This window comes from Daphnia magna, linkage group LG9, assembly GCF_020631705.1.
Source record: "Daphnia magna isolate NIES linkage group LG9, ASM2063170v1.1, whole genome shotgun sequence".
In the NCBI taxonomy this organism is placed as follows: Eukaryota; Metazoa; Arthropoda; class Branchiopoda; order Diplostraca; family Daphniidae; genus Daphnia; species Daphnia magna.
Genome location: NC_059190.1, coordinates 4,279,041 through 4,292,642, shown reverse-complemented (window position 1 = coordinate 4,292,642; position 13,602 = coordinate 4,279,041). Strand labels below are relative to the sequence as shown.

At 47.5% G+C, this 13,602-nt stretch overlaps 2 pseudogenes; both read right to left on the bottom strand.

The window, feature by feature from the left end:
• Window positions 1–1,040: 1,040 nt before the first annotated feature.
• LOC116931295 lies at window positions 1,041–2,945 on the bottom strand (annotated as a pseudogene).
• A 4,529-nt stretch (window positions 2,946–7,474) lies between these two features.
• LOC116931294 lies at window positions 7,475–7,997 on the bottom strand (annotated as a pseudogene).
• Window positions 7,998–13,602: the final 5,605 nt, after the last annotated feature.

Here is a 13,602-nt window from a genome sequence, read left to right as displayed (position 1 = left end):
ATGGTTGTAACATCTTAAGTAGAGTTGTTTACTGGCAAATACACAGTCTAGAAACTATCACAACTTAATTATAATTAAAGTCTTAACTCTAGCGGGAGTCCTTACATAGCTCCCTTTCCTACAACATTGCGTCCCGCAATCAGCGTTGCGTAGGGCGGTTTGGTGGTAAGAGGGTCAGTTATTCCTCGGCGGTTCTTCCTACGTCACCAGGGGTGGATGACCTCGAACAGGGCTCCTCCTTGCTGCTCCACAAATGATTCCCGGACGTGTCCAGCTCACCGATCTCCCATCCGTACTCCGGCTCCTTTGATGAATGTAGCCGACAGATGCGTTCGACATACCGTGCTGCTGCCAGGTCCTCTTCATCAGAGTCCAGGGAGTAATGACTGCTGACGAAGCTGACCTTGCATTTTCCGCCACGAAGCCTCACGCGACTGTCGTTTAGCGCTGCAATGTCTATGCCCATTTCCTGGACGTCACTGACCGGTGACATACAGTATGGTGAGGGCCTGTCTTCGAGTAGTGCGACCGGATCTAAGGGGAGGGTGGAGGTGCCTGAAGGAAAAGGAGTCTTCTTCCCAGGGGTCGTCTACCGAGAGTAGGGAGACGTCGTTGATGTCACCTTAGACGTCTACGTCGTACATAACCTCGTCGTCGTCGGGGTTGTCCGCGCAATACAGGATGTCCTCTTCGTCCTCTGGGCAGGCCGCCACGTATCGGAATTCCTCCATGTCAGACGAGTAGTCTGCGCAGTAGAGGATGTCTTCTTCGTCCGGGTCGGGGATCCAGGCCGCTTGTCCACCTTTCTGACCTTCCCGATCATCCGTGGATGGAAGGAGGGAGGGTTGGAGCCTAGGGATAGAGTCCGGTAAGGATTGTTTGGATAAGGAAGGCTTGGTATCGAAGGGTGTTATGGGGTACATGGTATACTCGGCACGATTTTGGGTGGGTTTATTCTAAAGGACAATAACATAAAATCTACGACATTGCATGATACATGGGAAAATTAAGGGTAGCAATCAACGCATGGGGTTTTAATACTAGGGACGCAAGAGGAGGGCTGCTGCTTCTCTGTGTTGGACCAGGCTACGAGAACATGAAGTGGGTGGGATGAGGTATGGTTGTTGGTTTAACCCTAGCCGCCCTGTGGGACCAGCGGGGGTTGGGGGAGGGGGTATATTGACAATGGTGACAGGAGCAGTTGGGGCCAAGTTGGTGGTTGCTTGGGGTCCCAACTCGATGTCTCAATGAGCAGACTGAGGTGGCGTTAACCAACTGCAAGGGTTAAAGTACCGACAGCAAGGGATGTAAAGACCCAGGAGGGAACCGAGTCCGCAGAATCGGAAATCCAGAGCAATGGATACTCCTACTCCCGACATGATGCCGAAGTTTCGAAGCCAGTATCCGATCCTTGCCATGAAGGAGACGTCTTGTGCTTGTCTTCGGTAGACGAGGACTGTGTTCACGTGTCGTTCGCCCGACATTTTTGTGACATAGCCCATCTGTATGTACACCAGGATGTCGGCCATGATGGTTGAAGCACTTAGGGGATGCGACGTTATTGTTGGGTGCAACTGCAGTATCATGCCCAAAGAGTTATCGACCTCCAGGGGCATAGTGTCGATGAAACGGCGGCCTTGTATCTCTAGGTTGGGGTTGATTGGCATCCAGGTGTTGTTCTTGAATGTGTGGGCTTGGCCGTTGAAGTTGACGAAGTTTGCGTGCCAGTAGCACTCGGAGTACTTCGTGAGCTCCCAACCTTCAACGTTGATGGTCTGGTTGCCCAACCGAGGTTGGGCTCCACATGGCTTGAAAACCGTCTTGAAGGTGACGTTGCTTGGAAAACACTGAAAAACGGATACGGATGCCCTGACCGCCAGTAGCTTGGTGCATAATGGAAGGTCCAGATGCATAGCGGCTAAGCATCTGTCGTATTGTGCAGTCGTTGTAGCGGCATGGTAGGCGGTTTTCCGGCTTTCGCATTGCAGGTTATGAATTTCTCGGGCCAGGTGGTTTGAAATGTCCATTGCGAAGTCTCTGATGTATTGTGTATGACTGGCGTATTCGATCTCCGCCCTTGTCAGTTCGGACAGCGCCATCTTAGCCACGGCGTCCGCGTTATTTGGCCTCATCTCGACGAGATCGGTTCCCTTGGCGGCTCCCCGAACCGCGATGACGACTCTGTCCATTCCTAGAACCGGATGGTAGGCAGTGAGGTTTACTCCTCCGCAGACGGAACTGTTTATCATTGAATATATAAATTCCAGCTGCTTAATTGGGTCCCGAATACGGAAGGTAGTGTCGTTTTCGGTCGAGTAATTGACGCCCATTCTTTTTTCGATAACCCTTAACTCAAACGGCTTCGCTTCCTTCCAGGAATCGTCCCAGACGAGGGTCACGAGGTTGTGTTTGAAAGAGCCGTTTATTGCTCCAGGGATGTCGCCAAGTGGAGAGCTGATGGTACAGTTCAGGCATTCGCTCTGTAAGGTCACTTCTTCGATGCGACAGCTGGTCATCTTTTCTGTCGCCGTCCGAAGCCAACTGGTTTCCACGAATGGGTGGCCTTCCAGGGCGAACGAGTTGGTACCTGTTATATACATCGCCTTTCCTCGACATTGTCGTGTGTCTCTCATCCTTCGGCACGTTGCTGCATCCACTTCGATAGGGTTGCGGCCGTAAGACACTTGATTCCATTGCATGAAGTCCTTGTACACTGTGGTGGTGGCTACCCACATGCTACACGTGTGGCCAGCAAAGCTTTTAACTTCTGGTAGTGTAGAGTAGATAGCGTACGTAACGGGGATCGGTGGAGTTGGGGCGGCTTCAAAAGAGCAGTCTTCCTCCGTGAACTGCAGGAATCCCAGGTTTGCCGCACCATCGCAGTTACACACGGTGGCATTAAATGCGGCCAAGGGGGTAAAGAACAGGAGGGTGAGGAGGGACATCAACAATAATCTAGGCAAGCAAATATACGATACGGTAAATAGCACGAAATAACTAGTAAAAAAAGAAATGCATAGCAATGATACACAGGGTAGTAACGGATTTTATTCTACGGCAAGGTATGTAGTGAAAAGGCACATGGTTAACTACGCATGATGAACTGTTCATATGGCTGCTACTCAAATTATATTTAAACATCTAACATTTATACGAGGGGATGCGCTACGTGTCACGTCCGTTGGGGGGTCTAAGGGCGCTCCATTGCCGTAGGCCAGTGCGGCGCTCGTGGCGAGGTGCTATGGGGGGACTGGTGGGGCTACTGGCTCTAAAGCCGTTAAAAGGAGTCGTTCCGGGGTGAAAGAGAGGTCTATGTTTGGTCCTTTGTGGAGGTTTGAAGTTATCGTTCCTTCTGCTAAGGGGGATGGACCGGCGTCGAGGTTTATCAGATCCTGTTCTTCCTGCAGAGCGTACTCTTCATCCGTTGGGGGTGGTACTTCTAGTTCGTTGGTGAGCTCCGGTCGTATGGGTTTGATCACGGCTCTCTTGGAAATCTACGTAAGGTTCTTCCTTCCAGATCATAGATTCATACAGGGGTTTGATCCTGTTTACGTGCACCAACTGGTCTGTTTTCCCACGCATTCTTCAATTTCCACGGTGTGGCTGTTCTTGATTTTTGTGACGCGGTATGGCCCCATAAAACGGGGGATGAGTTCCTTGCTTGTGCCTGCCATTGGCGTTCTTACGTCAATTAACACCTTGTCACCGATGTTGAATGCTTGCTCACGAGCCCGCTTGTCGTACTGGGTCCTTTGCTGTTCCCTAGCTTAAGTCAAGGTGTTTTAACCAATACGAAGGCCTCGTGAGGACGTTGCATTAGCTGGCTTTTGTAATCGGATGGGATGATGATGTTCGCTGGCTTTTGTAAAAATTTGTCAATGGGCACTACTGGATCGCGGCCATGATTTAGGAGGTAGGGGGTTTCTAGGGTGGAGAAGTGTACAGAGTTCCTGTAGGCGAAAGCAACTGGGCCTAGCACTTCTTCCCATTTAGAGAAACCCTGTTCCATGTATTTCCGTAGCATTTCTACTACGGTTTTGTTGAATCTTTCGGTTAAGCCATTAGTCGGTGGATGGTACGCAGTGGTCCTCAACTGTTTAATTTGTAGTGTCTTACAAAGTGAGGAGAACAGCTCGGACGTAAAATTCGAACCACGGTCGGTGACAATGGCCCTTGGGGGACCATGATACAAAATGACTCTATCTGCTAGCGCCTTGCTCGTTGAAAGGGCGGTCTGGTCTGCTAGAGGGATAACTTTTACCCATTTCGTGAAGTAATCAGTAACTACTAGGATGTGATTGTTCCCTTGCAGGGATTGTGGTTGAATTGGCCCTAAGAAGTCTAGCCCTAAAACCTCGAAGGGTCCTGAGGTGAGGTCTAGGGGATTTAAGAATGGCCGAAGATTCAATCGTCGTTGGAGGGCACAGGGTTTACAAGCGAGGCAGTACTCCTTTACGTCGGAGAGCATTTTTGGCCAGTAGTATTTGTATCTAATGAGGAGGCAAGTCGGCTGGTATGCCAGATGGCCCGATAGAGGGCAGTCGTGATACTCGTTCAATAGCTGTTTTCTTAGGCTAAAGGGAACCACCAATTGTTGTTGCACGAACCGTCGTCTCTTCTTTGAGATGGGCTCTTGTGTACGACACAGAAGGCCACCCGCAATGCCATACAGCTCGATTTCTTTCGCCCAAATCTGGTCTGTATTCTCTTCACTAAGGGTTCCATGTTCTAAGTAATTTGTAATGTCCATACACAACAAATCTTTTTTCTGTTCGCAGAGTATGGCGTCATCTTCTTCAGGGGCTGTTCGAACTGAATTAACCGGAATTCAGGATAGAAAATCTGCATTCTCATTGACTCGACCAGGCCGGTAATTTATCGAGTATTTGAGGTTAGCCAACAATATTTACCATCTTCCTAATCTACCCGTCTCGTCTTTGAACGTCTGCAGCCACTGCAGCGGGCGATGGTCACTGATGATAACGATGGCGGAAACGCTTTATACCAAAAATCACGGCCGCGGCTTCCTTCTCGATGGTAGAGTACTTGGTTTCTGCTTTATTCAGGTGTCTACTGGTGTAGGCGATTGGTTGGTCTTTTCCGTCGTGTATTTCGGACAAAACGGCTCCTAGTCCGTAATCGCTGGCATCAGTGTAAATTAGGAATTCTTAAGTGAAATCCGGGTAGGCCAGAACAGGGTCAGTCATCAGGCATTTCCTAAGGAATTCGAAGGATTTTTCTTCAGCGGGCCCCCATTTTATCCTGTCCTGCGGTTTACCCTTCGCTTGATGTATGAGGGGGTGGGCGACTGTGGAGAACCCCTTGATAAACCGTCGGTAGTATGACGCTAACCCCAAAAAGGACTGCATCTCTTTAACGGTAGGTGGTTTTCTGTAATTTACTAGGGATTAGATTTTGGCGGGGTCTGGTGCTAAGCCATCTGCTGAGATGATGTGGCCGAGGTACTGGACAGATGTCTCTAAAAATCTAAATTTTGATAATTTCACCTTGAGGTTTGCCTCTTCAAGTAAATAAAAGATTTTCCGCAGGTTCGATATGTGTTCTAAGGGGGTCTTAGAGAAGATGATAATGTCATATAGGTAAACCAAGCAAGTCTTTCCTATCTCTTCCTTAAGGACAAAATTCATCAATCGTTGGAAGGTTTCTGGGGCTTTAATAAGACCGAAGGAGAGCCGATTCCATTCATACAAATTGTTCTCAACGATCAACGCTGTCTTCTCTTTTGACTGTTCGTCCATTTCTATTTGCCAGTACCCTGATGCCAGATCTAGAGTGGAAAAGCATTTTTGGCCTTATAACAGGTCAAGCACGTCGTCAATGCGGGGCAAGGGAAAGGAGTCCTTCTTCGTGATTGCATTTAGTTTTCTGTAGTCAATGCACAGGCGGTCGTCTCCTGTTTTCTTCTTTACTAACACTATTGGGGCCGCCCAAGGGGAGAGGGAGAGTCGTATAGTATTGTTTGCTAGTAGTTCGTCGATGATTTTCTTTGCAACTTCCCCTTGACGGGGGGATGCTCTGTATGGCCTTTGGCGGATGGGCCCTTGCCCCTGAGTGTCGGTAACGTGTTTGACCAGGCCCGTGTTCCCCAGATCACGTGTTTGAAATGCGAAGATACTTTGTTTTTCTAGGAGTAATTTGCGCAATTCCCCCTTTATGGTTTCCGTAACATCTGGGAGGGAGGCTTCGAAGATGGCGGGGTCAATGGTGGTAGGCTTGGTGGAACAAGATGCTATGAGTGTAGGTGGCTCGAAAACCACATGGCCTAAGATGGTGTAGCGAGGAAGGGAGATAGTGTGGTTTGTTTCGTTGACTATCACAATTCTGAACATCCCATTGTCACGTTTTGTAAAGACGAAAGGGTCCAGTCGAAGGCCGGCGGGTAACCGTGGGTTTTTTACTAGAACACAGGCAGTGTCGAGAGATAGCTTGTCGTCACTATTCTCGCTCTCCACCACGCATGCGGAGGTATTTTCGTTTTAACAGCCACCATCATTGTAGGTTTGTCATCGTTTTGGAGTTGATCAGACTCCCTCACTCGATAGACTTGCCTCTCACGACCGTCGATCATAAACTTATGTTCATAAAGAGCGTCTTAACCTAGTACGCATTCTTCCATAGTTTCTGGAATGACGATGAACTCTTGTTGAAAGGGTTTACGGGGCCTTTCGTCCTCGACGAGAACATCTACTGTTACGGTGCCCTGGCAGGCCAGGCGCCTGTTGCTTATATCGGAAAGGTTTACTTCTACTTCTCTTGTGTGTCTGAATTCTTCCATTTGTTGCTGTAGTCTTTCGAAGAGTCGACTACTAATGAGGCTTTTTCCTGCTCCACTGTCTACTAACGCTTTGAATGAACAATTCCCTACTCTTAGTCCAATTCTGGGGTGGTAACTTGGGTGGACACGGATTTTACAAATTGTTAGGGCTTGGGGCACCCACCGAGTGGCCCAACAGTTGATTCGGTGGTTTCTAGTTTTCCGCCTGCGACCGCAGGATGCCGGTTGGTGTCGCTGGAGTGTTGGCATAATGCCCTGATGGTGAAGGGGGTCCTGGGTTCCGGATGGTAGGGCAGAAATTATGTCGGTACCCTATGTTTCGGCACAGGCGGCAAAACTCGTTCTTTTGTTGTAGCTTGGTAAAACAGTCTGTTTCGGTGTGGAACCCCCAGGTGTTGTGGAATTCGCAAAAAAGAGCTGCCCTTTTAAAAGCTTCGGGCTGCGTCACGTTCGGGTCTCTCTCTCTTCCACCAACCTGAGAGGGCCTCTGTGCTAAGTGCCTTTTCATTTCTGCTAGACTCTGTTGTAGTTCCGCGTTGCGAGTCGTGGCATTTTGGTCTTGGTGCTTAAGCGATTTAGGGATTCCAGCACGCTGGTCAGTTCATTTTGATGGGTTGGGGCGTTCGTTGATGAGTATGCTGCATGGATTCTAACTCTCGTCTGTGATTCTACAATAGCTTATGCGGTAAGTTCGGCTCGATCAATAATCGTCTCAAATGAAGCAAACTTTTTATACTTTAAGGGGACTTGCACGTCGCTAGGTAGACCTTCCAGAAACCTGTCCATCATCATTTGCTCCCGGGATGCGTCGGTAGCTGAATCTAATATCCCATCCATAGGGTAAGCTTTATGGAACGCCTTACGAATACGATTTGCGTAGCCGCGCATTTTTTCCTCCGGCTCCCTCTTCATGTTGTGAAACTCGACACTCCTTTGTGACCGCGTTTCGGTCGAGTGGAAGAGTTTGAAGAGTTCGTGCTTTCACTGCTGCGTATTCTTGGGATCGGATAGGGTGGTCTAACTTGAATGTGTCGAATTCTTCAGCAGCCTCTCCGTAGAGTTTAGAGCGCATTAGGCGTAATTTCCTAGCTTCCTCGAAATTGCCTAGATCGAGGGCTGATTCCATGTGCGCCGCCCAATCGTCGAAACGACCAGACCTCTGATGATCGCAAAGGATTGTCACTGAAGCAAAGGCTTGCATTGCCTGTTCCTGTTGTGCCCTCCTAATTTTGTCGTCTACGGCTACATTTGTTACGGATGAGGGACATCTGGTACTTGTGGTCCCTGAGTGTGGGGTGGAGGGCGGTTGTGGGTTTAGCCAGTGGGGGTTTTGCTGTCCACTGGATAGCGGGTTGACTGGTGTCGAAGCTACGAAACCTGGGTGGGCAGGGCTCTGGGAGTGTTGTCCAGATGGGGCAAACGGATTGGTGGGGGGCGTGTTATAGCCCCACTGTGGTACGGGTAATGGGGTGACCCCCTGTAGTTTTGAAGTCGGGTACGGGTTGGTGGTTCCTTGTAGGGTGTCTGTGGTTGCCAATTGGTTGGTTCTGCTCTGCTTGGGCAAGGGTTCTCGCGGTACTAACCGCTGTCTTCGTGTCAACGCCAGCTTCTAACAGGCGGGTCAATTCTTTTTCGTACGTCTCAAAGAACGTGCTCGCCTGTACTGGAGACGGTCTGCTTGCACCCGCCCCATACACGGTGAGCACTGGCGTAAATGACACCTTCCTGTTTGACGGTGTCTTCAACGACGTAGGGCACGGGGGGACGGACACTGGTGTTGGATGTAAGGTGTGGTGGTGGGACATCGTTGGCGAGGCGATTGGCGAGCTAGTTGAAGTCGGAGGTGTGAATTTATCTGTCTCTTGGCGGGGAGCGGGCTTCCCGGGTGTTTCCTCGATTGTATCGGGATCCGAGGTAGTCACGGGGCTCAACTCGGTTGGATCGGATAAGTTCGGGTCGGGTCTGGCAAAGTCTGGGGTAGAGCCGCTCTTCGGTGCTCTGTACTGTGTCGGTTCTCAGCGGTGGGGTTGGGGCGTCGATAGATGGAGCGGAATCACTGCTGTCGTACGAACGAGGTAGAACTGGCGTGTACCCCGTCCCTAGGTTTAAAAATTCGAAAAGTCTGGCTGGAGTATCGAGGGAGGGGTAAAGCGCTAGAAGGGAAAGCAAAGAGACCCTGGTGTGCTCGTCACTTAGGCGGATTCGGCCGTTAGCTTCCAGATGATGCTGGAGCTCGAAGATAAGCTCGTCTTTCGGAATATCGTGGATGCGGGAGTGCCAATATTGGCTGTGGAAGAAGGTTCTTTTCTGGTTACTAGGCGTGAGGGAGGGGTCTGCTTCGTGTAGGAGAGTGCTTGCCTGGCGTAACAGCTCTCTTCTCTCCTCCTCTGTGTCACTGTCTTTAAATAAGGACTGTGCGTGGTTCCGGAGTACGTTCTTTTGCTGGGCCAATTGTGTTTCCCTTCGGTCTGTGTTGTTGGGGATATCGAAATTTACTAGGGGGGCTGTTGACTGGGGGTATAGGTTTTTTGGTTGGGTGCCCAGGTGTGCCCACTCGTTTTCGTTTGCGTGTTCCCGTACTTCCTGTGGCGTGAAATATCCTTCTTCTGACCCTTGGCTACCCTTGCAGCTGTCTACAAACTTCTCTAATTGTTCATCGATGTATTTTTGGTTTGCTGCAGCTTGGTTTGGTCATGGGCCCGTCCTGAATGATGGGAAGGATTGACGGAAGGACCTCCCCAACGCTTCAGAAGCGTAATTTTTTTCCCGCGCTGCTCTCGTCCTTAACAATTACTATTTTACAAGGATGTTATGCACGCGGTAACGAATCTAAATGGGTGAGGCGGTCTTTTCTCCCAATTTTGGGTCTACGGGAGTCTGCGGGAGTCTGCGGGAGTCGGCGTGACTTAGCGTGAATGCGTTTTTGAACAGTAGTAATGGGCTTAAAGGTCTTCTGGCTTAAGAGCATGCAAAAAATCCCTCTTCGTGAATTTCTACTCCCGCGTGAGCGATCACGGTTAACAACTCTCCCTGGGTAGTCTATGTACGAGTATGAGTAACATAACAAGGATCAGAAAGAACGGTTTTTTGGGCAATTTGAGGGTTTCGGGGAGTCGGCGAGATTCAGCGTGAGTCAGCGTGAGTTAGCGTGAGGGCATCGTAGAACAGTATTATCGGTTCAAATATCTTCTTGCTCGAAAATACACAAAAACCCTCTTCGTGAATTCCTACTCCCGCGTAAGCAATCGCTGTTCACTGCACGGCAGCATAAGGGAGTGGTGTTCAAAGTGGTGTACAAAAAAAACGGGGGTTTCTGAATCCTAAATCCGTCGCTGGACGAACTCGACAAAAAAGAAAGATAGCGTCTGTCAACCAAGTGGGACATAAATAAGCTAGGACGAGCCATACGTTCAATCACGCTACGCAGAAAACTACCCGACGCATGTCCGTTCATTGAATGTGCATGCGACGCATAGTGTCCGGACCACGGAGCCTGAACGAGTGAATCATCTGTTTGTAGCGGCGCGAGGCGGTCAAAAAAAAAGGAACGAGGTCACGGTTCGACTTCGCTGCCACCAGATGCAATAATTAATCCGTTATGGGGGTGACGGATTTAACTGCTAAACAACGAACAAACAACTGTAGTACTTACGCTTGCGTTGACTCCATTCTGATGCCAGGTGGTACGGTTTGAAGACGGGTTCACGGTGGGTATTGTAACGTTGGACGAAGAAAAGGACGTAACGATGGCAGGGTGTGAATCGTTTATTCAACTCGTCCTAAACACTAACAAGTCGGTTACACAGCTATAAGAGAACTAATACCGTCTTCAACACTAACAAGTCGGTTACACAGCTACAAGAGAACTAATACACACACTAGCTAGGAGAAGACTGGCGAAAAGAAATCGTGTTTTGGGTTTTATACCACTAGTTGGCTTGGGGACGCTAAGGTTGGCGTGGGGTAATAAAAAAAACATCAGCAACCAGTTCATGAAGAAATGTGAACTGGTGCAAAAAAAGGAAACATGGTTGTGAGATAAGGTGGGGGCATCGACACCTTGGTCAGCGGAAGAGGGCAATAAAATAATAAAAGAGATAGCGTAAAAAGGAGGTCAAAGGTGGGGGGGAGAAATATGAGGTTGTACACATTTAAACTAAATGCAGTTAACCTAAATTCTAATTAAAGTCTTAACTCTAACGAGTCCTTACATTATGGCCTTAGTTCAATAATATACCTTAATGATTGTGGGTTTATCGCCTCTATTTCTTTAAATACAATTAATTTTATTTCTGGTAATACCATCAAACCTCGCACGGGGATGTCTGACATAATCATCTTAAGATTCTCAGTATCGCAACCAATAACTCCTACAAAAAATTGTGTAGTCCATACACCTTAATAACAAAATACAATTCACTTAAAAGCAAATGAAAAGTGAAAAGTGTCTTGAATGTGGGGACGATGGTGCACCAAAAGTTATTTAGAGCTGCGGACATCGACACATACAAAACTCGTCTTATAACTGCTTCGTGCATCATTTACTCATTGAACATCAGCTCTGGTACTTCTTCGAACATCATGGACTAGCAGAAATCCAGCGTGAGGTGTATCCTATCGTTAGAAGCGATATCAAATCAGGTAAACTGTTCCTAAATCTTGTGTCAGATGAAATGATTGATTGCCACACTATGTCATTAATAATCAATGCGGATGATGCCAGCTGCTATAAAATTTTTAGCTTTTGGCCGCTGATGGCCCTAGTTAATAATGTCCTTTACAAATCACTCATACATTTCTGTTCGCTCATAATAATAATGTTTTGAAATAAATAAATAAATAATGCTATTAAATAAAGGACACTGCATTTTTTGGTGGAAAAAATATAATTTCACTTAGTTCAAAATATTTTGGTCTCATTGGTGAAAACGCGGTTTTAACACAGCGCATATGGGGGGAAAGCTCGTATCGACAATCGATGAACGAGTGTGTAGGGGCGTGGGAGTTACTCCTACAAAAAAGTCAAGTGTGATTTAAAGATCGATTCTTCTGATTGGCGAAAAAGAAAAAAACAATCTGTCGTTAGCTGTTAAATAGTTTTTTTGAATTTTAGTGACACACGCAGAGCTATAAGAATACATGGAAATAGAAGGGGACGTTCCTTTTCCTTTGTTGGGTACTTTATCTTGAACCAAAAAAGTAAAGATGATCTTAAAATCTGAAAGTTAAACTGAATCTTCTCGCAAACGCAAAAAATTCGGTCAAATATCCAACTGCCCACAGTTAGAATTCATTACAATTTCAGCAGACAGCAATATCTCTATTATAAATTTAATTAAAATTTTCTTTGGATTACATGCAAATAGTGTGGAACGATGCATTTTCAATCAAACATGAGAAAGCCAAGGTTTTAAATTTGGGTGTGCTGTCGGAAACCCAAATTAACAAGACGATCGGAGCCAAATTGTTGTTCTGTCACAACAGCCTGGAAAGAACAAAAATCCCTCGACCTCAAACTCCAGCTTCTACAAAAAGCGATGATCATCTTCTGTAATTCCTGTGTTTCCAGTGCCAAGACATAAGAGTTATTATGATGGTACTCGTTTATCTCTCTATAGTGTAAAGAACCAAAACAATTTTATATCTTTTTATTGTCCACCATTTATTCTTATGCAACCATCGTTTTCTGTATGCCCCTCTTTTCTTTGTAATTTCTTCTTTAGACGTTTACTTTCCCTAAAAATTTATTTACCCTTCAACGAATGTTTCACATATTTTTCATTGTAGTTCAACTTCAAGAACCAAGTATAAAAGCCTATTTTCTTAAAAACGTAGAGTTCAGTTGAGGGAATTCAGTTCAGTTGGATCTAAGTTAGAACTCATTTAGGCGGAGCCTGCAGAGTTCATCCCGCCAGGATATTGGTTCAGTTCCCGCAGAGTTATCAGGAAGGTTAACGATCGATAGCCGGCAAGGAACATCATCATCAACTGGTGCCCTCCAGGAAAGGACGCTCGAAGAAGATCAGAACACGGTGTAGTTTTCCCCATGTATATAAGGGGCTGTTCAGCCGTGGAAATACACTCACTTTTCTTCACCGAACCCTCGAGTCAAGTGGTCCTTCACTTAACCTCCTGATTTCTCCCGTAAAGGTCAAGGATTCCTGCCGCCACCGCTCTCCCAAGCCTGCCCAGCCATCAGCCCGAATTGCCATACCAAGCCCGCGACCTGAGACGACAGCAGCAGTACCAGGATCCAGTTCATCACCGTGAAGAGTAATACTCTAGCAGACGTAACCTCTGTTAAGCCCGATAAGGCCGTACAGAGCACTCATTGCCACGGCATTGCTTAAGCCCTACAAGGTGAATGCAACACCAAAGACCTCTAGCCGTAGCCCGATCAAGGCGAAGGCTGTGGCCCCTGAAACGTGCTACGGCACTAGATAAAGGTTAAACTGCGTTAGATAATACCAGTCTGGCAGGCTCACCCCCGTAAGTCCCGATTGACCATCTGCGCCAGCAGTTATCTGGCCCTTCGGAAGATAATTCCTGAAACCCTAGGGGGTTACAAAAAATGACCCGACATGTTACTTGCCTTGAGGCGTAATACCTTAAGGCATATAAAAAGACAAGATCTAGACTTACCCCACCCTGTCCTGTTGTGTCAATCACCCCGTCTACCCAACCCCAGAAAAAAAATACGCGTTCCCCGCCAATAAGTGGCTTAAAAAATTTAATCGGGGTTCGGATTTTTGTGAAGGATACTATACAATAAGCAAAGTAATAACGGAACAACTCCAAAGTACTTA